The 27520-nt window shown below is 36.1% G+C and overlaps 1 protein-coding gene across 6 annotated transcripts in view; it reads right to left on the reverse strand.

Annotated features, from left to right (window-relative positions):
• LOC150095552 (uncharacterized) overlaps nt 1-27520 on the reverse strand; it is a 486687-nt gene that overhangs the window by 156046 nt on the left and 303121 nt on the right. The gene's annotated exons all lie outside the window — the stretch shown is intronic.

Genomic DNA, 27520 nt, shown 5'->3' on the forward strand with positions numbered 1-27520 from the left:
GTTATAAAATTCTTTATAAAAGAAGGTTTAACAGCAAAAGAAATTCATTCAAAGTTCATAAAAGTCTATGGGCACTCTTCTCCTTCATTTTCGATAATTAACAAATGGGCTGCTGAGTTTAAATGTGGCTGTACCAGCCTTGAAGACGACCCACATGAGGGATGTCCAAAAAGTATAAATAACAACACCAGAAATCATTGATCAAGTGCACGATATGGTATTGGATGACTGGCGAGTCAAAGTGCATGAAATTGCGGAGACTATAGACATTTCAAAAGAATATGTAGGATATATCTTGCATAAAGAATTGCATATGAAAAAGCTTTGCGCAAGATGGGTGCTGCACTTGCTCACAGCAGATCAAAAATGTACTCACTTGAAAATCTCTGAACAGTGATTGCAGCATTTTAACAAGAATAAAACTGGTTTTGTGCATTGATTTATTACCATGGATGAGACTTGGATTCACTATTCCCCACCAGAATCCAAACAGCACTCAAAACAGTGGACAGAAGCTGGTTTTTCAGCGCTAAAGAAGACAAAGTCGGTTCCATTAGCAGGAAAGGTCATGGCATTGGTATTTTGGGATGCTAAAGGCATTTTGTTTATTAATTATCTTGAAAAGGGTAAAACAATAACCGGGGAATATTATTCCAATCTTTTAACCAGATTAGACAAAAACATTCATCAGAAAAGACCAGTTTGCAGAAGAAAAAATCATCTTTCATCAGGACAATGCACCTGCCTAAAAAAGTGTTTTGGCAATGGGAAAATTAAGGGATCTATACTATGAATTGTTGGAACATCCACCATATTCCCAAGATTTGGCTCCCCTCTGACTTCTATCTCTTCCCAAAACAAAAATTCTTCCTCGCTGGTCAGCATTTTTCTTCGAATCAAGAGGTGATTGAGCTGCAGAGGGATATTTTGCAGATCTTACTGACAACCACTACAGGGATGGGATAATGGTGCTGGAGCATCACTAGAATAAATGTATTAGTCTTAAGGGAGATTATGTTGAAAAATAAAAATAATTATGTAATTATAAATTCATTTTTTCATTGTTAGGCCGAGAACTTTTCAGACACCCTTGTATAGTGTCCATACACTTAATAAGCACACTCATCATTCATAACTTCCAGGAAGAACCCTCCTGTTCTTCTCCTCTTTTTATGTATTGAAACTTCCCTCTGAATTAATCTTACAAAACCCTTTTAGTAATATATGTTTCTATAAGATCTCTCTCTTTTTTTTTGGACGCCTATTAACTAAAATTGGTATCCCACAAACATTCACTCTATCGTCAATGGAGAAATTCATCAGGTTTGTTATCATTTTGGTGAATGGTGCATGGATCCTCTCCACACTTCCATATTCCAATAAACCCAGAAAATCAAATCTATTCAAAGTAGTTGTATTAGTATGTGATTATATCAGACTCTTATAAAGAGAAAAAAAACCTTCTTATCTCTACTTGTCAGTATGTTCTTTAACAACCGATGATCCAGCGGGCTATTCTGTCTTCTTCTGCATTATGTCCTCTAAAATTCCACCTCCTCACATTCTTGTCAATTTCTCATACAATGTAATACACAGTTTGTATCTTTTTTTCCCCAAAGTGAATAATGTTACATTTTGCTACATAGAATTAGCAACTATTACCCTCTGTTCATTCTGTCAATCTATTTATGATCTCTATTATCACCTTTATCAATTACTGCTCTCTGCAGTTTTGCATTAGCAGCAGACAACTGATTGCATCCTCAAATCATCCTCTATATCAGGCGTTTCCAACCCTATGCCTGCAGGCACCACGGCACCCGTCGACCAATTTGTGTGTGCCCGCCGCTGTTAAACTGTGTGCTGTATAGTTTGAAATAATCACGTGCACATCACGTAACAATTCATGGCAAGTTTTATGATGCATGCGTTAATGACACATGATGAGTATTAAACACATACAATGCAAAGTAGACGTGCATTCATTATCTGTTGTTAGTTAATATGTGCATAATTTTAACAGTGTCTTGTACTTAAATTTTTGAAATATTTTGATTTTTAATCCTAAAATGAGTGAATCCAGTAAAAGACAACGAACCTATAATTTTAACACTGACTGGGAGGAAACATATTGTTTCGTTAATTTAGAGATAATTGTGTTTGTTTGTTGTGCAACAGTAGCATTGCAATTCCGAAAAAACATAATGTTGAACGTCACTTCCAGACAATGCATACCACTGTTAATATGAATTATCCACTTAAATCTGAAATAAGAACGAAAAAAAAAATCAACTAAAATCGAACCTGTCTGCCCAACAGTCGGTTTTCACTAGACATGTGGTAACATCTAAAAATGCCACCATTGCTTCTTTAAAAATTTCTCACATGTGCTCGCAAAGAAGAAAAAAACCGTTCCAAGATGGCGAGTTGTTAAAAGAAGCATTTTTGACTGGTGGCGATTGTTTATTTGAGGGATTTTCTAACAAACGTGAGATTATGTCAGCAATACAAGATTTACAATTGTCAAATAACACCATCACAAGAAGAATACATGTAATTTCAATGAACATACAAACTCACTTAAAAAGTGACTTGGAAATATGCAACTGGTTCTCTTTACAATTTGAGTCAACAGATGTATCAGACACAGCACAGTTAGCAGTTATGGTGAGAAAGGTATTTAGTAACTTCACTGTAAAAGAAGAGCTACTGAAAATATTACCCATGAAAGGACGAACAATGGGTGAATATATTTATAATACATTCAGACTATACACCAAGTCGACAAATATGCCTTTGCACAAGCTGTCTGTGATAACTACTGATGGGGCACCAGCAATATCAATGGATTTATTGATATTGCCAACAATTAAGAAAGATCATTCATTTCCAAACTTTATGTCCTACCACTGCATTATCCCAGGAAGCTTAGTGCAGTAAAATACTGCCCTCTGGATATGTTATGAAAGTTGTTACAAAAATAATCAACTCCATTCGAGCAGTCCTTTTGCAGCACAGACTTTTCAAGGCTCTATTGTAAGACATTGAAGATAAAGTACCTGATCTCATCCTGCATAGTGAAGTATGTTGGCTCAGTAAAAGTAAAGTCCTTACAAGATTTTTAAGCTTAATTGAAGAAATAAAAAAAATATCTTCATGTCAAAAATGAAAATTTTGATGAACTAAATGACTTTTGCTGGCTGTTGGATTTATGTTTTCTCACAGACATCATGGAAAAATTTAATTCTTTAAATTTGGAGTTGCAAGGAAAAGATAGACATGTCGCTAAAATGATAGGCTCTGTAAACTCATTTAAAGCAAAACTAGATTTGTGGATATCACATCTGCAGATGGGATCTCCTGTTCATTTCCCAAATATGAAAAAAATGGTAGGCAATAGTGAATTTAACTTGTCACCATTTGTTAAACATCTTCAAGCGCTTAAAGAACAGTTTGAAAAGAGATTTCAGGAATTTACTATCATCGAGCCAATGATCTCCTTTTATCTCAATCCTTTTACTTGCCAAGTATATAAAATGGAAATAGCTGCATGCATTGCAATGCTTGTTCAAGTAAATGCTGAAGAACTGGAGCTAGAAATTTTGGATCTTCAGAATATTACGCTAATATCCCATATAACAGATGAAAACTTCTGGAATCCAGTGGATAGAAAAAAGTTTCCATTCTTAAAACGAGCAGAGTACAAGATAAAATCATTTTTCAGTTCCACTACCTTTGCGAATCATTGTTTTCAACCATGAATATCATAAAATCAAAATATACATCACGACTCACTGATGAGCATCTTGATGATTGTTTAAGAACTAGTATATCATCATATTCTCCTAATTATGAAGCACAGGCCAATGAAATGCAATGCCAAAGATCACACTAACTTACATATATATATTTAAATTTTTATATAATGTAAACTTTTAAGTAATAAAACATTTGATTATAATGTAAACTCTGTATGTATTCATTTAACAAAAGAATTCAAAAAAATTTGCTTGAAAAAAATAGATGGTGCCGTCGCCCTACCCAGTATTTTAGAATGTGCTCTAGGAAACAAGAAGGTTGAGAACCCCTGCTCTATATCATTAATGAACATATGAAGTAGCAGCAGTCCCACTACACAACCCTGTGGAATACCACTAATGATCTACTTTCTCCTGGATTCTACACTGCCATATGCTATTCCCCATTTATCCAAGTGATATGATAGATTTGCATGCAGCATTTGACATGCTGCATGCAAAGTTCATTCATATCATTGTGCAGTATTCTTTAGGTTCTCAATTGCCACTTTACTATAGAAAATGAGTGAAATATTAAGAGACAAGACTCAGTCTTCATAAAGCATTGCAATCCCCAACCAGTTCGCAGCCCTAATGACCATTTTAAGTATAAAAAAACGATATACCGAAAGGTAGGTTATTATTTCATACAGTTAATACTTAAATAAGAACAATAAAAGAGGTACACAAAATTAGATTATAAGAAAGAGTTTTAAAATATTAATGAAAAAATATTAAATAACACCTGACAATAAACAAAAGTGTTATTTAAGATATTTCCATATTGCTTCTTGATAGGCATCCTCACTGCATTTTTCTTCGCTTTTATCCGAGCATCATTGGCTGTGTGATTTATCCTTAACCACCTTTTCACTGTAGGAATAGGATCCCATTCTGATTAGACTAATAGTCACTGATATATTAGAAACAGTTAGGTGACTTCTCTTCTCTGAACATATTATGTTCATCTTTGAAAAACCCCTTTCCACTTCTGCTGAACTTACAGCTATCTTTGAACACTTTCAGGAATTGCATAATTCTGGGAATTTTTTAAAACATTTTCCACGAATTCTCGATAATCATTAATATCAATTTGGTAATTAAAAATGTCATTAAATACGAAGTATCAAACGCGAGGAAATAAAAATGTAGTATTTCATCTAACCCGGGGCAGAGCTGACTACTACCGGGTGCGTCCCCAGGTGGCGGATCGGGGAACAGCCTTCAGATATGGAGGCTAGCTGCGACATAAGCAGAGCAACCTGGCGAATAAGCAGCCGTGGACCAATAGCGACTGAGCTATCAGGGCGTGGGGGAGCAGAAGTGGCAACTCTGTTTCACTTAAAACCTCACAAAGCCCAATGACAACTCAGTGACATGGCGAGTAGTGCCGCCATTAAATAAGCACCTGCTGGGGTCACTGCCCCTGACATTGGGAAGCAGCATTGTCAGTACTGACACAAGGTTGAAGCCAAATGATGACGGAAAAGCTTGTGATCAGAGATTTGCAGATGGCAATATGATTATATTGTATACGTCTGTAATACTGCAGAGCAGAAAGCAAACGGAGAAACTACTGCTCTACCTTATCTCCAGAACAACCACCATGGCGAGCAAACCCTTACAATTGGCCCCAAGTTCCCGGCGTCCCTTAAATGGGACAGGGGTGCAAAGAATCTCCGGGCTCAAAATGGTGTCCACTTTTAAAAAAAATACGAGTTCTTTATGTTATATGTTTGTTTACTGAAGTATCAAACGCAAGGAAATAAAAATGTAGTATTTCATGTAAAGTATAACGAGTTTTATGAAATGAATAAATAAATATAACAAGCACAGTTCTGTCTAATTTTTTTCATCTATGGATGGAATGAACATTACCACAGGCGCTTAGAATACGCTGTTGCACAGATGAACGTTAAAAAAGAGTAAGGAATGTAAATTTGTGATTTCCACATTGGGTGGCTGCCAAGGCACCCACCTTAAAGAGAGCCCTGATTACAAGTGCCATTTTAACAACCAGTTCGCCGAACTCAACAAAAATTTAGGTATTGGTTCTGCCGAACCGGCTGAATTCCCCCACTGCATATAACTCCTACCTAATTTAACCCACTGCTGGGTATGCAGTGTGATAATGCAGCCCACAGACATCTGCTGACTGTTTCCAAGTGTTGCTAACACCCTTCTCTTGAAGTCTCTATGTTATGGCACTGTCATAATCACTGATTCTGCATTTTCACATATACCCTTTTTAAACAAAAAATTCTCATGCTTAATCACCTCCTGCATCAAGATAATATGATCACTCTCCCCAAATGGAAGCAAAGTAGCCTTGTTAGTTATGGATAAATTGTTTCATGATCTCATCAGCTCTAATACTCTAAAACTCCAGATCATTTCCTTCACATGCTGTTTCAGATAACTGTCTCTTAGTTGCTGCATAAATTTAATATCCTTTCCTCTTTCCAATCTGTTTAATTTTACATTAGACAGCCCAAGCTCATCACCCTTATTTCTGATGCCCCTGGTATTTAGTATATATGAATTGCAATATCTTCTTGGTTTCAGGACTACACTTGGATCTTTTAAAGACTATTCCAATCAGATCTGAAACCTATTAAGCTACAACGAGCAATTTTTTTGATCATTTCCCCCTTCTCACACTCACTAGTCTCAATGGAGCATGCACACCTGCTACTCTCCCTCTAATTATAGCTATAGTTTCTCTTATTTTGCCACTTTCATTCTTTCACCATTCAATACTTTCTCCAGATATCTACCTCCAAATTCAATGAAGTGAATTCATTAGTTAGTGATATATAAGTCCTTTCCTCCATCATATTAACTCCATAAATCTACAAGCTGCACAATATTTCCCATAACCTATGCACTGACTCATTTGCAATCATGCTCTTCTCTCTCACTTCACTTCTGTCATGTCATGGCAGCAAACTTATTCACTTCTCCCAGAAACTCTTTCACATCCTCTCTCATTTCATACCTGTCAAAATTATCAATTGTTTCACTCTCTTTCTTTGCATTCCAACACCACTGACATTTGTAATTGTCACACCAGGAAAACAACATTTTCACATCTCTTTCATGGGATCACCATACAATATCATCTCCTTACTCTCCTTTCCCTTCATCCTCAGTTCTCTTTTCTTTCTCTTCTTTGCTATTCTACTATTATTTGCAAAACACTTTTCCAATGCTGAAACTCACGCTTTGTGCTTTTAAAGGAATCTGCATAAGCACACTATTCTTCTAATTATAGCCTGTCTTTCTCCTTATCTTCCACCATTCATTTCACATTATTATTTGTAATTCATACCTTAGATCAGCGATGTTTTCCACTCTTAAATATGATCCACACAGGCACACAGAGAAATTAAAAAAACACTCTCTCTCTCTCTCACCATATTCATCTTCCATCCAGAGTAATGTTTAATTCTCATGAATACATTGCACCTTACAAACTTTCTCGTTGATTTCTCTAACAACTGAAACAAATATGGCACACTTGGTTACAACTATTTTAATAAACCAAACCTAATATAAATTTCACAATATTACTAATTTATAAATAAAATACTTTTCTGCAGATGTGCTTCCATAACCTTCTTCTGAATGTCTCATTAAAACTATCCTAATATAACTGTTATAATTACATAATTAATAACACAAAACAATCAAGTAGTCAAAACAAGGAACATAAATATATATTTAGATATCAAACAGGCAGGCAATTAGCACCATAAAACTATAAAAGTTTTCAAAAGTAATTGGTAGCTTAAGAAGTTATGTAATCCTCAAGACAGACTTCTCTAGGTATTGCATTACTTAAAGGAAAAATTGGTGAACAGCCTTCAAATTTGTCATTTACTAAAAATAAGTTTGAAAATATAAAGACATCAATTAAACAATTTTGTTTCTGTATTTCTTGATCAAACGTGCTAAGCAAAGGCAAACATATAGACTCTTTGGTGATAATGATTTATAAAATTTCTAAAGAAGCTTCTTAGTACAATCATCACATCCATTTTTCTACTTTGTAAATAAAAGTATGGATATTTACTACCTTCCCTTAAAATAAGGTTTGCTGACAAGATGAAAAGTTTTTCTAGTGCTCTTGGTTCACTAACCTTGAGTAGAATTTGGAAGTTTATTTTGCACTTGGTTAGACTATAATAAATTTGGTTTAATCCGTTATCCAAGTGTAAGCAAACAAAGTTTGTGCCTGAAAATATCTTCAGGACTGAAGCAAGGTGGTACATCCGTTGGCAACTTGTAGCAAAGGTGGACCAAGCTCTCATCACTCCTTGTCTCAGTATCTCCCATAATGCAAAGCACATCTCCTTGCAGACATTTATACTGCTATGCATTAAGGGAAGGGCCACTACCCAGACCAGTTTCGACCTTTATTCAAGTCTCGTCAGTGGGAGGCAGTGACCTCTCCATTGCTTCTGCTTTAGTATCACTACTCTGGGTCTGCTTCCCACTGATGAGACCTCAATTAAAGTCGAAACCGTTCTGGGTAGTGGCCCTTCCCTTAATGCATAGCAGTATACATGTCTGCAAGGAGATGTGCTTTGCATTATGGGAGATACTGAGACAAGGAGTGATGAGAGCTTGGTCCACCTTTGCTACAAGTTGCAAACGGATGTACCACCTTGCCTCGGTCCTGAAGATATTTTCAAGCGCAAACTTTGTTTGCTTACACTTGGATAAAGTATTAAACTAAATTTATTATAGTCTAACCAAGTGCAAAATAAACTTCCAACATCATTCCCTGAATAGAGTAATTTAAATAATAAGGTGGTACACTGGTTGGCAACTCGTATAGGTAAATATGACCTCTCCATTGCTTCTGCCTTATTATCACCACTCTGGGTCTGCCTCCAACTGACAAGACCTCAATAAAGGTCAAAAAGCAGCAGACAACTGATTTCACATCAAATCATCCTCTATATCATTAATGAACATATGAAGTAGCAGCCCCATTACACAACCCTGTGGAATACCACTAGTGATCTACTTTCTCCTGGATTCTACTCTGTTAAATGCTATTCCCCATTTATCCAAGTGACATGATAGATGGAAACTCAGGTGCAAACTTTGTTTGCTTACAGCAGATTCTGACTGTTGATAATAGAGAAGATTTACACTTCATAAAAACAACCATTCAATCAGCAATATAACCTTGCTGCTTAGGCAGACAAAGATCCAGCTGGAATTAAGATTAATGGCAGAAAAACAATAATTTACGATATGCAGACGATACAACCCACATAGCAGAAACTAAGGAAGATCTGAGAAAAGAAACTGAGGAGAGACATAATATCAAAAATACAACATCTCTAAAAGCAATTTAATTAAGAAAAATCATTATCAAATTCCTGCCATGTACCCTCAAGGGGTGTACAGGATATGATAGTACTACATGAAAAATTTACATCATTACTAACTTCCTATCTACAATTTTCTTCCAAATCAGTCTACTACTTGTCAAAACTCCAACATTATCATCATCATCAGTTGCATCAGTCTTGGGACTGGTAGCTCAGCAGCAATTTCCTCCGTTCCGCTCTGCCATTGGCTTTCTTCTTAACCTCCTGGTAACTCCTCAAACCCGTGCTGTCTTTGACTTGGTCAAGAAAGCTTTTCCTTGGTCTGGCTCTGCTTCTTTTCTCCTCCATTTTGCCTTCAGTTATTCTTTTCGCAAGTCCATCATGTCGAAGTATATGTCTAAACCACCTATCCCTTCTAGTTTTGATCGATTTAATTAGAGTTCTTGTTTCGTTTATCTCTCTCAGGACTTGTTGGTTTGATTCCTGTCCATTTTATTTTGTTCATGCGGCACCAGCACCACATTTCAAAAGCCTCCAATCTTCTTACATCTTCTCTGCCTAGAATTCAGGTTTCACATCCATACAGTGCAATGCTCGATATCAATGATAAGGAGATTCAATGTCTTTACTAATTTTTTTTCAATTGTAGGTTGAGGTTTCCTGTTAAAATGCTTTTCACCTTAGAGAATTGGGATTTTGCATTGTTTATTATTGATCTTATGTCTTCTCTTGTTCTACCATCTTCTGTTATTAGGCTTCCTAAATATTTAAAGCTTTTCACTTGTTTTATTTGTTTCCTGCTGATGTCTATATGCTCTATATTGATAGGGATTTTGCCTGTAACAATGATTTTAGTCTTATCTGTGTTGATTTTCATTTTATATTTTTCAAGGTTATTATTTAGTAATTCTAGCATTGTTTTTAACGTTCTTCTGTTTTCTGCTACAAGGGCTATGTCATCGGCAAATCTTATACACATGACTTGCTCACCATTTATCTTTATGCCACTATTTATTTTATCTTTAGTTTCCTGAATGGCCTTTTCAATATATAAATTAAATAAAAGTGGTGAAAATATACATCCTTGTCCTACTCCACTCCTTATATTAATTATTTTCTCCTTATCATTGATTTTAATCTGTCCATTTTGAATCTTTGCAAATTTGATAAATTATTTTCCTATCCCTCAAATCTATGCCGATATTAGTTAGACAATTTAGGAGTATTTGCTGGTTTACTTTATCAAATGCTTTCTCTAAATCAAGGAAGCAAATGTAAGTATTTTGACTAAGGTCTAATCTTCTCTCTATTATTGTTCTTAAACATGCATTGCCTCTCTTGTTCTTTTATTCTTTCTGAATCCAAATTGGTCTTCATCCAATAGACAATCTATTTTTGAATAAATTCTATTTTGAATAATTTTTAGCAAAATTTTGCTAACGTGTGGTATTAAAGCTATTGTTATAAATTGGCCGCATTTTTTCGCATTATTCTTTTTTGGTATTGGTATTATGGTTGATTTTATAAACACCTTTGGTATTTCTCCTCTATCATAGCTCTATCATAGATTTGGGCTATTAATTGATAGAGTAAGTTTTTGTCTCATCACCTAGATTTTGTAGCAGTTGTACAGAAATATTGTCTGCACCTGGACTTTTTCCGTTACTCATTTCGGACAGTGCTTTATCAAATTCTGCTCGCATTATTGGGGGGGTCCTAAATCATCTTCATTTTGATTTTCTATTCTGATATCAACATCAAGTTCGTCGCCATTATAGAGATTTTCAAGATAATTCTTTCATTCCATTAATATATCCTCAGATTCTATTAGTAATTTTCCATTTTTATCTTTGATGGCATTGTTTTTGGTGTTCTTATTAAATTTGAAAGTCAGTTTGTTAATTTCTTTATAGGCTTTCTCTATGTTTTCTTTTTTTTAAATTCATCGATGTTATTACACTGTTCTTCTAGGTATTCTTTTTTGGCTTGTGTACATTTTCTTGTAATTTGATTTTTAAGATATTTGTATTTGGCCACATCTTCTTTAACAGCATTTTTATTTTTTCTTCTTTCATCCATAAGGCCAACTATTTCATCTGTTATCCAATGATTTCTTTTTTCTGCATTTTTCAATAATTGATTTGATGAATTTGTAATTAACTCTTTAATCATATTCTATTGGTTTTCAATATTATTCTGACTATTTATGTTTTCTGGAATGTTATGATCAGTTGCCTCTTCGTATCCACTCTTTAGTCTTTAATTTTTCAAGGTTCCATCTTATTGGTTTATATCTTTGGATTTGTTTCCTATGTTTCAGTTCTGTTTTCATTAAGACAAGGTTATGGTCACTACTAATGTCAGCGCCTGGATAGCTTCCACAATTTTTTATTTGGTTTCTGTATCTTTTCTTGACCAATATATAATCTATTTCATATCTATTTGAATCCTAAGGCACATCTTCTTCTTTTTGGAACTTGAAATAGTGCATTTGCTATAACTAACTGTTTTTGTGTACAAAATCTATCAACTGCTTTCCTCTTTCATTCCTACATCCAAGACCAAATCTTCCTGAAACATTATCATTGCTCTCTAATAAAATATAAGATGTGATAATGCCAACATTATCACATCTTATATTTCTGTCTTCTAAGGCACTTTTTAATGTATCAATCCACCTATATCTTGGTTATTACTCTGGGTCGTTTTCCTGCCAACCTGGCAGAGAACACTTGTTTTACTAATCTTTCCTTGCCCACCTGAGATTAGCAATGTTAACGCATTCCTGGATACTGACAATGTCAAGTTCTTTCCTAATATCCTCGTTTTAATGTGATATTGCCATTGATACCATCTGTTCATGCCTCCAATCTTTCTCAGGACTCTCATATATGTGGTCGCTAGTCTTTGGTCAAGTGTTTTACTTCTCACCCAGCTCTCAAATCCATAAGTTAAAACTGGTTTGAACACTGTCTTGTATACAGCTAATTTAGTGTTCCAACTAATGTCTCTATTATTCCATATGAATTTATTCAATTGACTTCCCACCATACCAGCTTTGTTGATTCTGTTGTATATTTCCATATTTAATTCACCATCTTCACTAAAAACATGCCTAAGTAGCTAAAATGTTTTACTTTTCCACAGGTTCTCCGTTAACAAAGCAGCTGACATTTTCAACGATTCTGCCTATTTTCATTGTTTTTGTCTTTTAATTGCTGACCTTCATACCATATCTATTACAACAATTATTCAATTTAGTCAGGGACTATTGCAGACTTGTAGCAGATTTATTTAGAAGTATAACATCGTACACATAAAGCAAAGAATTGACATTACATCTCCCATTTTAATATCATGTTTAATACCACTTTCCTTCATAATGTAATCCATATAGATAATGAATAACAGAGGGGATAATGTACACCCTTGTTTCACACCAGATTTAACATTAAACCATCTTCCCGTAATTCCTTCAATTCTAACTGCTGACTTAAACTCAAATAAGACTAAGTATAGCTTGATATAATGCCCCATTGACACCATATAACTGTAGTGTATTGAACAGCTTCTCTCTTGACACCTTATATGCCTTTTCCAGATCGACAAAACTTAAATACAGTTCTTTGTTATATTCCCATGATTTCTCAACTATTTGTTGTAAAGTGAAGATCTGATCCCCACAGCCTCTATTTGGCTTGAATCCAGGTTGTTCTTCACCAAGCTTTTCTTCCACAATTCTTCTCAACTGTTTCTCACGTACACTTGCATAAATCTTACCAGGAACACTCAGTAAGGAAATACCTCTGTAATTCTCACATTCAGTTTTATTTCCCTTTTTATATATGGGTAGTAAGAGAGACCTACTCCAATCATTGGGAATTCGTCCCTCTGTCCAAGCCTCCTGAACTATGCAGTGCAGCCACTGTAAGACTTTTATACCACCATACTTCAGCATTTCTGATCGAATATCATCTACTCCTGCTGCCTTTCCACATTTCAAGACTTTACTGGCTTTTTCCACTTCAAGTATGGATATGTATTTTTGACGGTATGCCTGTTGAGTGTTTTTTACCACTGTGCTGTCATCACTGGTTGTTTCATTTAGCAATTTTTCAAAGTAATTACTCCATATCCATAAACAGGAGAAAAGGATATCAAGGATATCCTTTTCTCCTGTTTTTCATGTCACCTTTATCATCTTTAATTCCTCCATTTCTGAGCTTCTTCAACAACCTCCAGAATATCTTACCACCTTCTTGATTTTTATTTTCTATATTCTTGCCAAAGTCCTCCCATAACTTTTGTTTAGCTAGTTTTACACAGTATTTAGCTTTTGTACATTTGTCTCTGTATTCTCTAAGAGCTGACTTATTTGTCAGGAACTTTTGATATGCTTCGTTCTTTTCCTTCACTGTATCTTTTACTTATGGTGTCCACCGTAGAGTTCTGATTTTTCTATCCTTGCAGACAACCACAGCACATGCCTCTCTGGCTGATTCAATCAAGATTTTCTTCAAGGTTTTCTTCAAGTTGCCACTGAATCCAAGGTTTGGTTCCTGCTCTCAAACTCTTTCATTTTTTCTTCAATAATCTTTGTGCATTTTACCTGAGAGCTGCTCAACTTTTATTCGCTTTAAAACTTTCTCACATGTTATTCTTTTCAATATGAAATTCAATTTTATCCTGCTCAAGACTGAATGGTGATCACTTCCAATTTGAAATCCTCTGTACACGCTGGTGTCCTGCAGCAGGGAGAAAACATCACTATCAACATTGACTAAGTTAATGTAGACTTTTCTTATTCCTTGCCTCTTCTCTCCATGTGAATTTGTGCACATTTTTATTATTATTATTATTATTATCCCTCCAAGGAGTCTGAAGACACATCGCAGGAGGATACCTACTATACAACTGTCTCCACCACTATACCGAACCTCCACTACCAATCAGCTTCATCAACGCCATCTACCGCCCACCATCACAACTAGTATTTTATGTCTGTAAATTGCATGTGTTCTAAAGGGCTGATTTATCTGTATGCAGGATGAAAAACCCGAATTTCCGGTTGAAAATCCCTGCTACCTCCGTATGAGATTGGCTAACTCTATGTTGGAACATTCTGTTAGTAATAACCAGTCCATATCCTGAGCAGAAATCCAACAGGTATTCGCCATTATTATTAGCTTTGCTCTTTTCTCCAAATTTTCCCAAAATATTTTTGTATGTCTGACAATCATTTCGTACTCTGCTATTTAGATCCAAAACAAGGACCAACTTTTCCTTTTTCATTGTCAGTTGCTTTCTCTAAAGCTTCAAAAAATCCCTCCACTTGCACCTTAGTAGAACCTTCTGTAGGACCATAGGCACAAATAAGTCTCATTGTCCAGTTCCCCATTTTCATATTTGCCCACATTAGTCTCAAGTAGAGTGACTGCCATTTAAGAAGATTAGCCTCGTATTTTGTGTTGAATACTATGGCTACAACTTTTTTTCATTGAATGTCATTGCCTGAACAAAACATTTTGTATTTATTGCTCAGAAAGATCTCACCAGTTTTTGTCTTTTCTGTTTCAGTCATCCCTATTATGTCGATCTAGTACGCATCTAATTCCTCAGCTAGCTCCATTTCTTTGCCATTCAGGCTTCTTATGGTGACAGTACCGATCTAACTCTGGTGATGTTGAGTTGGGGTGTGTTTTCAGATTTGTTCCAGTAGCTGACTTTTCGCTGTTCGCCCCGGTTCCCTGGCGAAAACAACGGGGGACTTGTTTAACCAGGCGACATCCCAGCTGGCATAAAATTTTGTCATGATATATCATCATTTTATATTTTGGTTTAAGCCAATAAGAATACAATTTGGTCGGCTAAATCCCAAATTGTCAGCCCATCCTCGTTCGTTCAGTATCCAGGTAGATACCCAACAGGGTGCACCACGAGAAGGTGAGGACTGGACATTAGGTCAGAAGCACTGGTCAGTTCTCAACATTCCTTTAAAGGCTATGTGGAGGTCTCCTCTCAGTTAAATACAGCTTTGACCCTTAATCTTCCATCACCAAGAGAAATCATACCACTCATAATTACATGCATATCTATGAAGTGATAAAATCTCTTCCCCCAAGATCACTTGGAAAGATAAACTATTAATTTCCTGCGAGAACAACAGTTCATGAGAAACTGAAAGATTGAAATCTGGAAGATAAATTGTAGGAAATATGGCTTTCATTACTAATGTCTCCTGTTGAAAATCCCTCTTAATTTTAAATTTTGGTCTAAATCTCTTATATTATACTGTAAACTGGTCATTTACACTTTGAAAGTGGAGGTGAATAGTCTATTACACACCCTCAATGTCAATACATATGTGGGAGTGGATGGTATACCAGCACGGGTCTTATGTGAAGACACTAAAGAATTGTCAGTGCCTATGACCATTTTGTTTAATTTGAGCCTCATGTCTGGGTTATTCTCAAGGGGGGGGGGGGGGGATACCAGCTCGTGTCGTACGTGAGGCGGCTAAAGAATTGTCAGTGCCCTTGGCCATTTTGTTTAATTTCAGTTTCAGGTCTGGGTTAGTCCAAAGTGGGTGGAAAGAAGGTAAAATAGTTCCACTGCCTAAAGGAGGTTCCAAGATTGTTGTTGTGAATTACTGTCCAATCAGCATATATCAGGAATCATGTGACGGTCTTGGAGAAAATAATCAAGAGAAAAATACAGTATTGGATAGATGAAAATGGGATACTGTATGGGGGACAACATGGTTTTGTGAAGGGTAGAGCATGCCTTAGTAACTTGCTCACGTTTTATAACACAGTGATGCTGAACTGGATAAGGGTAATGGGTTTACAGTGATTCTACTGGACCTTGCTAAGCCCTTTGACAGGATACCACATGGAATTCTAATCAGTAAACTGCAGCATATGGGGATGGATATAGGATTGGCGAGATGGATAGGAGGGTGGTTGATGGAGAGATATCAGAGAGTGGTTTATTAAGGAGTAGAGTCCAAAAGACGGCCTGTACTAGTGGTGTGCCGCAGGGTTCTGTTCTTGGACCACTACTGTTCAATTTGTTCATTAACAATATAGGAAAGGATCTGAGAGGAACTGTTCATTTGTTTGCTAATGATGCAAAGTTGGGTAGAGCAATAGTGAGTGCACAGGATGTTAAAATTTTGCAAGGATGATTTGGATAGATTGGAGGTCTGGGCTATGGAGAATGGATGTCAATTTAATGTGGCAAAATGTAGGGTTATGCATTTTCAGGTGAAAAGATTAGCAGCAGTATATCACATTGGTGGAACTATACTCCAGGAGATTGATGAGACCAGGGACTTGGGAGTGTTGGTGGATAGGGAGTTGAAGTTTAGGGGGCACATTGCAAAAGTGGCTGAATCAGCTCATTAAATCACTTGGTTGCTGAAAAATACTTTAACGAGCAGAGACAAACAGGTTATTGTTCCTCTGTATCGAGCCTTGATAAGACCTCATCTAGACTATTATGCCATGATATGGGCACCAGAGTTTCTTCTGGATGGGGAGGACGTGGAGAGGATCCAGAGATGAGTGACCGCATGATAGCAGGTCTATGGAATGAACCTTATGAGAACAGGTTGAAGATTTGTGGTTGCAGAAATTGGTTGATAGGTGGAAAAGGGGTGATATGATTGAGACATTCAAATTAGTGAAGGGTTTCTATAAGATTAATTCAGAAGATATTTTTGAGAATAGGACTGGTGATGGGAGGACTAAGAGCCATACATGGAAGCTAGGCAAGTGTGGTTAGCAAAGGTGTTAGAGCTAGGTTTTTTACTTGGAGAGTGGTTTATGAGTGGAATAAGCTGCCAGAGTCTGTTGTGGGTGCCATGACTGTAAATGAGTTCAAGGCAAAGCATGATAGATACTGTGTGAATGTCGAATGACATGATGTTAGGGCCTCCCTCGATGAGTCTATGGACTCCTTCGAGTTGCCCGTAATAATAATAATAATAATAATAATACTATTAATTCTTTCTTTTATTTGCAGCATATCGATAGAATTCTTGTGGGTTGTCAACGGACGTCATCCTTATGCAAACGGTATTCCTTCCACATCATCCTTTTCTTAAGAATCTCTTGCTTAATAAGATTACACATCCATTTGACTCCTACTCTTCTATTCTTTGAACTCTCAGAACACATTCTGATATCGCATCATTTAAGTATTGTTTAAACGCTTCCCATGAACTGTCGATATTCTTTCCATCCAGCAACTGATCCCATTCCACTGAACTCGGTATACTCCTTACTTGGTCATAATTTCCTGTTTTGTAGTTCAGCATGCAACCTTTTCTGAATGGAACATTCATAAACTTAGTCACTTCCCAAGTGAGTACTGCATGATCACTGTTACCATGTGGAGGCAGAATAGTTACGTTCAAAATATAATTAAGTTACATTCAATGTTCGAAATGTCTCCCTTTTGCCTTATGCATGCCCAAAGACTATGAGGCCACATATCGATGGCAGAATGCACAACATCCAACAAAAATGCTGCCACTTATAGTCAAAATTCCTCTTCAAGCTGTTGATGCTGAGGTGTTACTTCATGCAAGCTACTCTCTCAAGCCCTGACCACAGATTCAGATTGGCTACTGTTGTGTGGTCCTTGCCTTGTGTATTCAGGGGCTGACTCCTGTTGGAGGTCCACTGCCTACCATAAACAAGGTGTTGTTCAGGAGCCGTACTACAGAAATGCAACTTGGATACACCCCCCCCCCCCAACACACACACCAAACTATCACTGGTGCAGGATCATGACTTGTGAGTCAGCAAATCTTTCCTTTCATTAAGCATATTAATATTATCATATTGCAACTAATGGGAATTCTGTGTTTCTGTGGATTCGTTACAGACCTCTTTCTCTTCAGAAACTACACACAAACTGTCATTACAAACTCGTTTTGTATTATCACTATCACCCGAGCTATTTTTTCGTTTAAAGAAGGTACCAATGTACTTATCCATAGCTGAAATACCATGCTTACTCGAATATAACTCACCACCCTCGCATATAACTCGCACCCGATTTTACTTTTCGAAAAAAGAAATTAAAAATTTTTGCATATACCTCGCACATGAAAAAAAAGCTTAAATATGTTCACGTTGGGCGATAGTAACTCGCTTACAGAGGTAAACAACGTGCCCTACCCAACAGTCACTATACTGCAGAGGCAAGAAAAACAAGTACTTTTATTATGTCAGTGAATAAGGTTTGAGCAGTCTGTGTAATATATTTCTCAACAAATAGTGGAATTAGAGACAACTGGGATAAAAACAACACTAATTAATGAATCACATGTTTCCTCATATAGAAACTATGCTGTACGGACTCAAGCAAAATCATATGTTGCACCGGCAAACACAGTATAAAAACTATTGTTATTAATTAGATGTGTGTGAGTTTGCCTGCCACAAAGGTAGCAATAAAATTCAACCGAACATGTTAAAATTTGTAAACATGTTAAAACTAAGAAATATATATATAGTGAATGTTGTTATGGCAGTTTCACATATGGAATTCAGCGCTATGCTTTTATCTTTTGGTCGTGTGATCTTTTGTTAATACTGCACCGATCATATGCACGTCTTAATAACTGCAAATTGCTGTCTGTTTCGCATCATTACCATAGGCTTAATTACCATAAAGGGAGAAAATTCACAAAACAGAAAAATGTTCCGAGTCTGGTGCATAAAAAAGTTCCAGGCCCCGGCTGTATTTAACCACTGGTTAAAAGTGTGGAAGTTGCTGTAATAACATCTTCATGGTGAGTACCAACATCTTTTTTTTTTTTCCAGAAAAAAAGCACTGATTATACCTCAAACACTTTATCAACACATAAATAACTATATAATATACAATCAACTATGTGCACAATTAAAACACACTTATATTAATTAGTAATTAATAAATCATTTATACAATGCTAAATTATTATTATTATTACACCCTCCATAGAGTTGGCAGACTCATTGTGGAAGGTTCGTTCAATTGACAACAAATCTATCATAAGTAATCTTAAAATCCTTAAACACTCCCTGCATTAAGAATTTATTCTAGTAATGCATTTCATTTACTAACAATTCTCCATGTAAATTAAAAAAAAAAAAAAAAAACTACTCCTCACACTCTCTTCACTACCTCTTACATAACTTCCAGGGATGGCTTCTGGTTATTCCCTTCCTGCCTTCCAATCTTCTTTTTATAATCTCCCTTGATTAATCTGATAAAATCCCCTCCCTAACTTAAACATATCTATCATATTACCCCTTTTCCTCCTATCCACCAAACTCTGCAATCCACATTTCTTCAACTTCTCTCCATAGCCAGCATTCCAGAGTCCTCTTAGTCATTCTTCTCTGGACCCTCTCCAATAGTTCTACATCACATTGATCACAATATGCTCTCTAAACTTCAGTGTGATGTCAATCTTCGCTCTCAAATCTCGAATCTCATCCACTTCCTGCAGTACAGCCCCATCAATATAGTAACAAGTCTTACATTTCTGCACTCCAAAATGCAACACCTTGTACTTATTAATATTAAAACTACAACCCCACTCCTTTGTCCAAGTCAAATGTCTATACAAATCTTTCTGAATGTAATTAATATCAGTGGTACTATTTATAATTCTCCCCAACTTTGTATCATCAGCAAACAATTGTTATATCTAATCCCCAAGAATTGAAACCAAACCATGCTACTGGTTACCATTCTTTTTTGAGACACTGCTCCATCATACACAACTTGCTGGTATCATTCAGAAAGCCAATCTCAAATCAATCTTACCAATATATTATCCATTCCCATTCTCTGCAGCTTGTACATAAACTTATCATGTGCTAATCTATAAAACGCTTTTGCAAAGTCCAAGAATATCACTGTATATGATTCTTCCTTATCCAACACATTCACATTACCTTATCATAAAATGCAAGTAAATGGCTAAAACAAAATCTAACTATTACAAATCCATGCTGGCCATCTTAAAGAATCCCATATCATCAACCCCAATCTTGTATTCTATTCCTAACCAATTTCTCCAACACCTTGACTACAACTGCAGTTATACAGACTGGTCTATAATTAAAAGCTTCTGTCCTAGAATCATGCTTGTGGAGTGATACTATTTGGCCTTCTTTCCACTCCTTAGGAACCTTACCTACTGCAAGACTTTCATTAAATAACCAGGTCAAGAGCATAGCTAATTATTATGGCCATTCCTTAAGAATATGGCAATATGCCATCCATTCCCACAGCCTTATTAATATCTAATCCAATCAATACCTGATACCCTTCTGTCTTTTCACTTCCAATTCTCCTAATACTTGCCTCCTTTCGATATATTGCTCAAGCATCATTTACATGATGCTTGAGCAATAAAATGTTCATTCAATAATTCCACTATATCCTTCGTAACAATCACTCTGCTGCCATGACTATCCACCAGTGTCAACCTGCCATATTTATTCTTTCTCTGGCTTGCTATTGGAAGAATTCCTGGAATTAACCTTGGCCTGACCAGCCAATCTTCTCTCATAACGCATGTTTTTTTTTTCTTCTTTACCATGCTAGCCTGCATTTCATACTCTTCATGGATCTGATCACCACCAACAATCTTGTACCTCCTCTAAAGCATTTTCTTTTCCAGCACAGCTTGCTTGATTTCACTTCATTTTATTCCTACTTTATTTATTCGCTTAACCCTTGGTATGCAGTTATACACTGCTTGTGCCAGATACTACCTTATGAATTTCCATGCACTGTCTACATCTTTTTTGCACAGCTCATCTACTCAACATATTGATGCTAGTTGACTGCGGAGTTTCCCATAAGCACACACCGTATACTTCCATATATTCCGTTCATGGCAGTAACCTTTTCTTGTGTCATCATTTCTCAAACAAGTACCTCATGATCACTCTCACAAACTGGTGATAGTGTCAGTAGCTCATTAGCAACTACATCTTGTGAAGTTATCACCAAATCCAAAACACTAATGCCTGTAGTTATTTCAGCAACATGCTGCTTAAGATATTTATCCCACAGAAATTCAACAAACTCACTCTCCTTGTTCCCATATGCTATATCCTCCTTCCATTCTATATTCCTGTAATTAAAGTCTCCCATCAGATCACCTTCTTTTTACATGGCATGTAAAAAGAGTATTCAATTCACTTAAACACTTCATAGTCAGTATTCTTTACATTCCCTGGCCTATAACAGCATCCTATCAGATATAATAGTCTATTAATTTTAACTTCACGCCACATAAAATAAAAATCTGTGCATGTAATATCAACTTCCACACTTTGTGGACACAATTCCTCTGCAAATCATTAACAGTACTCTCCATCTCCATGGTCTTTTCACTTTTCTATCCTTCCAGAAAATTTTGTATCATTCCATTTCTATTCGAAACAGCACATTATCCTCAGACAACCAAGTTTCACTGACCAATTTTCTTCAGGCATGCTGCCTCAATCAATGCTACAAACTTCACTCTCTTATTTCAAATACTCCTTACATTTGTATATAAACATAAAAATCCCTATGTCTTTGAGGCCATTCTACTAGCATTCTCTACTCTAGCCATTCTCCCACACCTCTCTCTCTCTCCAGTCTGATCACTCCTGTTTAAGAGTTCCTGACCCTGACTGCCATTCACACCTGTCTCATCCTCATCTTTAAGTATTCTGTCACCTTGTCCTGTCACAATCACATCCCCTACCTCTTATCCATATTTCTCCTGTTGTACAACCGGTTTAGCTGTGCTATCCTGCTTTAATAGTATTCTTAAATCATTTAAAGCCTCTTGATTCTGTGCCTTCACAGCAAATAATAGCCTTTTTAAATGCATAACACCAAACCCATTCAAATGCAATACAAAAATATTAAACAATTCTAACTTTCCATCAAATTCACTCCGCAGATTCACAAACTGAACCCCCTTTGCGTCACACATCTCAGCCATCTTCCTATTCATTATCTCTGCTCTCTTCTCAATTCACTAATGTCATATCTGGGTAACATGCTAACGACTTTTCCGACAACACTATTATCCTTTGTCTGCTACAACAACTTCCCTAAGTCTCTATCAACATTCTTTTTTCACCAACTAAGTAATTTGTGCCCACAACTACCACGACATCAGTTATTTGTTTCACTGTTCCACCAAGAAAGCAGATTTTGTGTACGTTATGATTATCCAGAGATTAAAAAAGAAAATAACTTCATCATCATCATCAAATTCCTGCCATGTATCCTCAAGGGGTGTACAGGATATGACAGTACTACATGAAAAAATTACAATATTACTAACTTCCTATCTACAATTTTCCTCCAAATCAGTCTGTTACTTGTCAAGACTCCAACATTATCAGATCTTATATTTCTATCGTGTAAGGCACTTTGTACCGTATCAATCCACCTATATCTTGGTCTTCCTCTGGGTCGTTTTCCTGCCAACCTGGCAGAGAACACTTGTTTTGCTAATCTTTCCTCTCCCATTCTATTTAAGTGACCATACCATCTGAGATTAGCTCTGCTAACGCATTCCTGGATGCTGACAATGTCAAGTTCTTTCCTAATATCCTCATTTTTAATATGATATTGCCATTGATGCCATCTGTTCACGCCTCTAATCTTTCTTAGGACTCTCATATCTGCGGTCTCTAGTCTTTGGTCAAGTGTTTTACTTCGGACCCAGCTCTCAGATCCATAAGTTAAAACTGATTTGAACACTGTGTTGTATACAGCTAATTTAGTGTTCCGACTAATTTCTTTCTTATTCCATATGAATTTATTCAATTGACTTCCCATCATACCAGCTTTGCTGATTCTGTTGTCTATTTCTATATTTAATTTACCATCTTCAGTAAAAATCGTGCCTAAGTAGCTGAAATGTTTTACTTGTTCCACAGGTTCTCCATTCACAACACAGTTGACATTTTCAATGATTCTGCCTATTTTCATTGTCTTTGTCTTTTTACTACTGACCTTCATACCATATCTATTACAACAACTATTCAATTTAGTCAGAGAATCTTGCAGACTTGTAGCGGATTTATTTAGAAGTATAACATCATCCGCATAAAGCAAAGAGCTGACATTAACATCTCCAATTTTGATATCAGGTTTAATACCACATTCCTTCATAATGTGATCCATATAGATAATGAATAACAGAGGGGATAATGAACATCCTTGTCTGACACCAGATTTAAAATTAAACCATCTTCCTGTACTTCCTTCAATTCTAACTGCAGACTTACAACTCAAATAAAGACTAAGTATTGCTTGATATAATGCCCCATTGACAAAATATAACTGCAGCATATTGAATAGCTTCTCTCTTGGCACCTTGTCATATGCCTTTTCCAAATCGACAAAACTTAAATACAGATCTTTGTTATATTCCCATGCTCTCGCGACTATTTGTCGTAAAGTGAAGATCTGATCCTGACAGCCTCTATTTGGCATGAATCCAGCTTGTTCTTCAAGCTTTTCTTCCACAATTCTTCTCAACCGTTTCTCAAGTATACTTGCATAGATCTTGCCAGGAACACTGAGTAGGGAAATACCTCTGTAATTTTCACAGTCAGTTTTATTTCTCTTTTTATATATGGGTACTATGAGAGCTCTACTCCAATCATCAGGAATTCGTCCCTCTGTCCAGGCTTTCTGAACTATGCAGTGCAGCCACTGTAAGACTTTTATACCACCATACTTCAGCATTTCTGGTCGAATATCATCTACTCCTGCTGCCTTTCCACATTTCAAGCCTTTGATGGCTTTTTCTACTTCAAGTATGGATATGTATTCCTGACTGCATGCCTGGTCAGTGTTTTTTATCACTGCGCTGTCATCACTGCTTATTTCATTTAGCAGTTTTTCAAAGTAATTACTCCATACTTCAAGGATATCTTTTTCTCCTGCTTTCATGTCACCTTTATCATCTCTAACTCCTTTTACAGCACTCTTTCCTCCATTCCTAAGCTTCTTCAACAACCTCCAGAACATTTTGCCACCTTCTTGATATTTATTTTCTATATTCTTGCCAAAGTCCTCCAATGACTTTTGTTTAACTAGTTTTACACACTGTTTAGCTTTCTTACATTTGACTCTGTATTCTGTAAGAGTAAAAGCTGACTTATTTGCCAGGAACTTTTGATATGCTTTCTTCTTTTCCTTCACTGCTCTTTAACTTCCTGTGTCCACCAGGGAGTTCTGATTTTATTATCCTTGCACACAACCTCACCACATGCCTCTCTGGCAGATTCAATCAATGTTTTCTTTAGAGTTTGCCACTGAATCTCCAAGATTTGATTCCTGTTCTCAAACTCTTTCATTTTCTTTTCAGTAATCTTTCTGTATTTTAGTCTACAGTTCACATCTGAGAGCTGCTCAACTTTTATTTTAATTTTATATTGCTTTAAAACTTTCTTACATGTTATTCTTTTCAATATGAAATTCAATTTTATCCTGCTCAAGACTAAATAGTGATCACTTCCAATTTCAAATCCTCTGTACACTCTGGTGTCCTGCACCAGGGAGAAAACATCACTATCAACAATAACATGGTCAATGAGACTTTTCTTATTCCTAGCCTCTTCTCTCCATGGGAATTTGTGCACATTTTTATGTTGGAACATGGTGTTAGTAATAACCAGTCCATGTCCTGAGCAGAAATCCAACAGATATTTGCCATTATTATTAGCTTTGCTCTTTTCTCCAAATTTTCCCAAAATATTTTTGTATGTCTCACAATCATTTCCTACTCTGCTATTTAGATCCCCAACAAGGACCAACTTTTCCTTTTTCATTGTGTCAGTTGCTTTTTCTAAAGCCTCAAAAAATTCCTCCACTTCTACCTTAGTAGAATCAGCTACTGGAACAAATCTTCTGTGGGACCATAGGCACAAATAAGTCTCATTGTCCAGTTCCCCATTCTCATATTTGCCCACATTAGTCTCAAGTAGAGTGACTGCCATTCAAGAAGATTAGCCTCGTATTTTGTGTTGAATACTATGGCTACTTCTTCTTTTCCTTGACTGTCATTGCCTGAATATAACATTTTGTATTTATTGCTCAGAAAGATCTCACCAGTTTTGGTCTTTTTTGTTTCAGTCACCCCTATTATGTCGATCTGGTACTTATCTAATTCCTCAGCTAGCTCCATTTCTTTGCCATTCAGGCTTCTTATGTTGATAGTACCGATCTTTAACTCTGGTGAAGTTGAGTTGGGGTTTGTTTTCAGATTTGTTCCAGTAGCTGACTTTTCGCTGTTCGCCCTGGTTCCCTGGCCCTGGCGAAAACAATGGGGGCCTTGTTTAACCAGGCGATGCCCCAGCCGGCATGAAATTTTGTCATGATATATCATCATTTTATATTTTGGTTTAAGCCAATAAGAATACAATTTGGTCGGCTAAATCCCAAATTGCCAGCCCATCCTCGTTCGTTCAGTATCAAAGTAGATACCCAACAAGGTGCACCACGAGAAGGTGAGGATTGGACATTAGGTCAGAAGCCCTGGTCGGTTCTCCACATTCCTTTAAAGGCTATGTGGAGGAAAATAACTTAGAGTATTCAAAATGAACAACTTTTTGCAAAAAAAAAAAAAGGTAAATACTCTCTTTATAAGCCATTAATAATATAAATATTAATAATCCTGAAAAAATACTGACATTTTGTGAATAGAGTAAATCATAACAGAAAAATAAGTCTCCACAAAACATGAAAAATCCACCTCTCAAGCCTCATAATCCCGCTAAAAGTCACAATTGACCTGATGTAAAGTAGGATAGTATTATTATAAATAAACTATGTACAGGTAACCCTCGTATAATGCGAATGTTAGGTTCCACAGAAATGCCGCGTTATATAAATCGCATTATGCGAGTCAGTCTCAGATCACATAGAAAAAGTACGGTTATGTTCCGAAATCGTTTTTTTTTTTTTTTTAATTATATAAACAACAATGACATATCCAACAAATAATATATTTTATTTAATCCAGGTAATTCATGTAAGTTAAGAAAACATATAAACTATGAAACAAATACATAGTATAAAAATTACAAATTGTAATTAAACTTCATTGCACATAATGCATAAATGTTTTAGGCAAAATTAAATAGTGCATATTTTAATCTTTCATAGCACGAGGATTTGAGATTTGGTTAATAAACACTGGTTTGGTCATGTAATCACCTGGTGCATTACTACAAAACAGTAGAGTAAATCTATCTTTGGAAACTTTGAATCCAGGAGCTGATCTTTCATTTTTCAAAATATAGGTGCATTTTTGCACTTTTTTCCAATATAACCCAGATTCATCTGCATTGAACACCTGGTCTGCACTATAAATGTTTATAAACTTTGAGAATTTTTTGTTTAATAAGATTTCCATCAATAGGAATTTTCTTTTGAGGTGCAATCTTCCATCAAAATCATTAGAAATTTCTCCATTTTTCCATTAGAATATCGCATACACCAGCAACGCGCTTTGCACTTATCGTTGACCCAGCAATAAACACTTTCACGGATTTTATGTTCATTTTGTTTGATTGTTTGAATTGTTGATTCATTTAAATTCAAAGTCCCTGCAAAAACTCCTGGTTTTTAGAAATATAATTTTATTAATACAGACCAGTTTACAATAAAACATTTATTAAAACCTACCAGTTTCGCCAGCAAACTGTCTGGCTTTTTCAAGGCGTTACGGAGATATGAAAGTTAGTAAATGCAAATTAAAAGGAACATAAAAAACGTTGTAAACCAAACTAGTAGCTATGGTTACACGTTTCGCGTGACAGAGATGACTTATTGTTCTTATTCATTATCATGCATGCGTGTTTGTTGTAGACTTGTAATGTGATTACTGGCTAGCTGTAGTTCAGATTGATTGAGAGAGAGGATCAAGTTTTTCAACGAACTGTTTAGAATTACACCCTGATTTCTGTTGAGGTTTCCACCGGTTATTAATACTATTGTGGCTTCCTTAAAGTCATCGAGATACCATATCTCGATGATGACTACAGGCATCGTGTATTTAAGGAAGCCACAATAGTATTAATAACCAGTGGAAACCTCAACAGACATCAGGGTGTAATTCTAAACAGTTCGTGGAAAAACTTGATCCTCTCTCTCAATCAAGCTGAACTACAGCTAGCCAGTAATCACATTACAAGTCTACAACAAACACGCATGCGTGATAATGAATAAGAACAATAAGTCATCTCTGTCACGCGAAATGTGTAACCATAGCTACTGGTTTGGTTTACAACGTTTTTTATGTTCCTTTTAACTTGCATTTACTAACTTTCATATCTCTGT

The sequence above is a fragment of the Typopeltis vanoorti genome, chromosome 20 (genome assembly GCF_054136105.1).
Source record: "Typopeltis vanoorti isolate ZY-2024b chromosome 20, IOZ_Tvanoo_1.0, whole genome shotgun sequence".
NCBI lineage: Eukaryota > Metazoa > Arthropoda > Arachnida > Uropygi > Thelyphonidae > Typopeltis > Typopeltis vanoorti.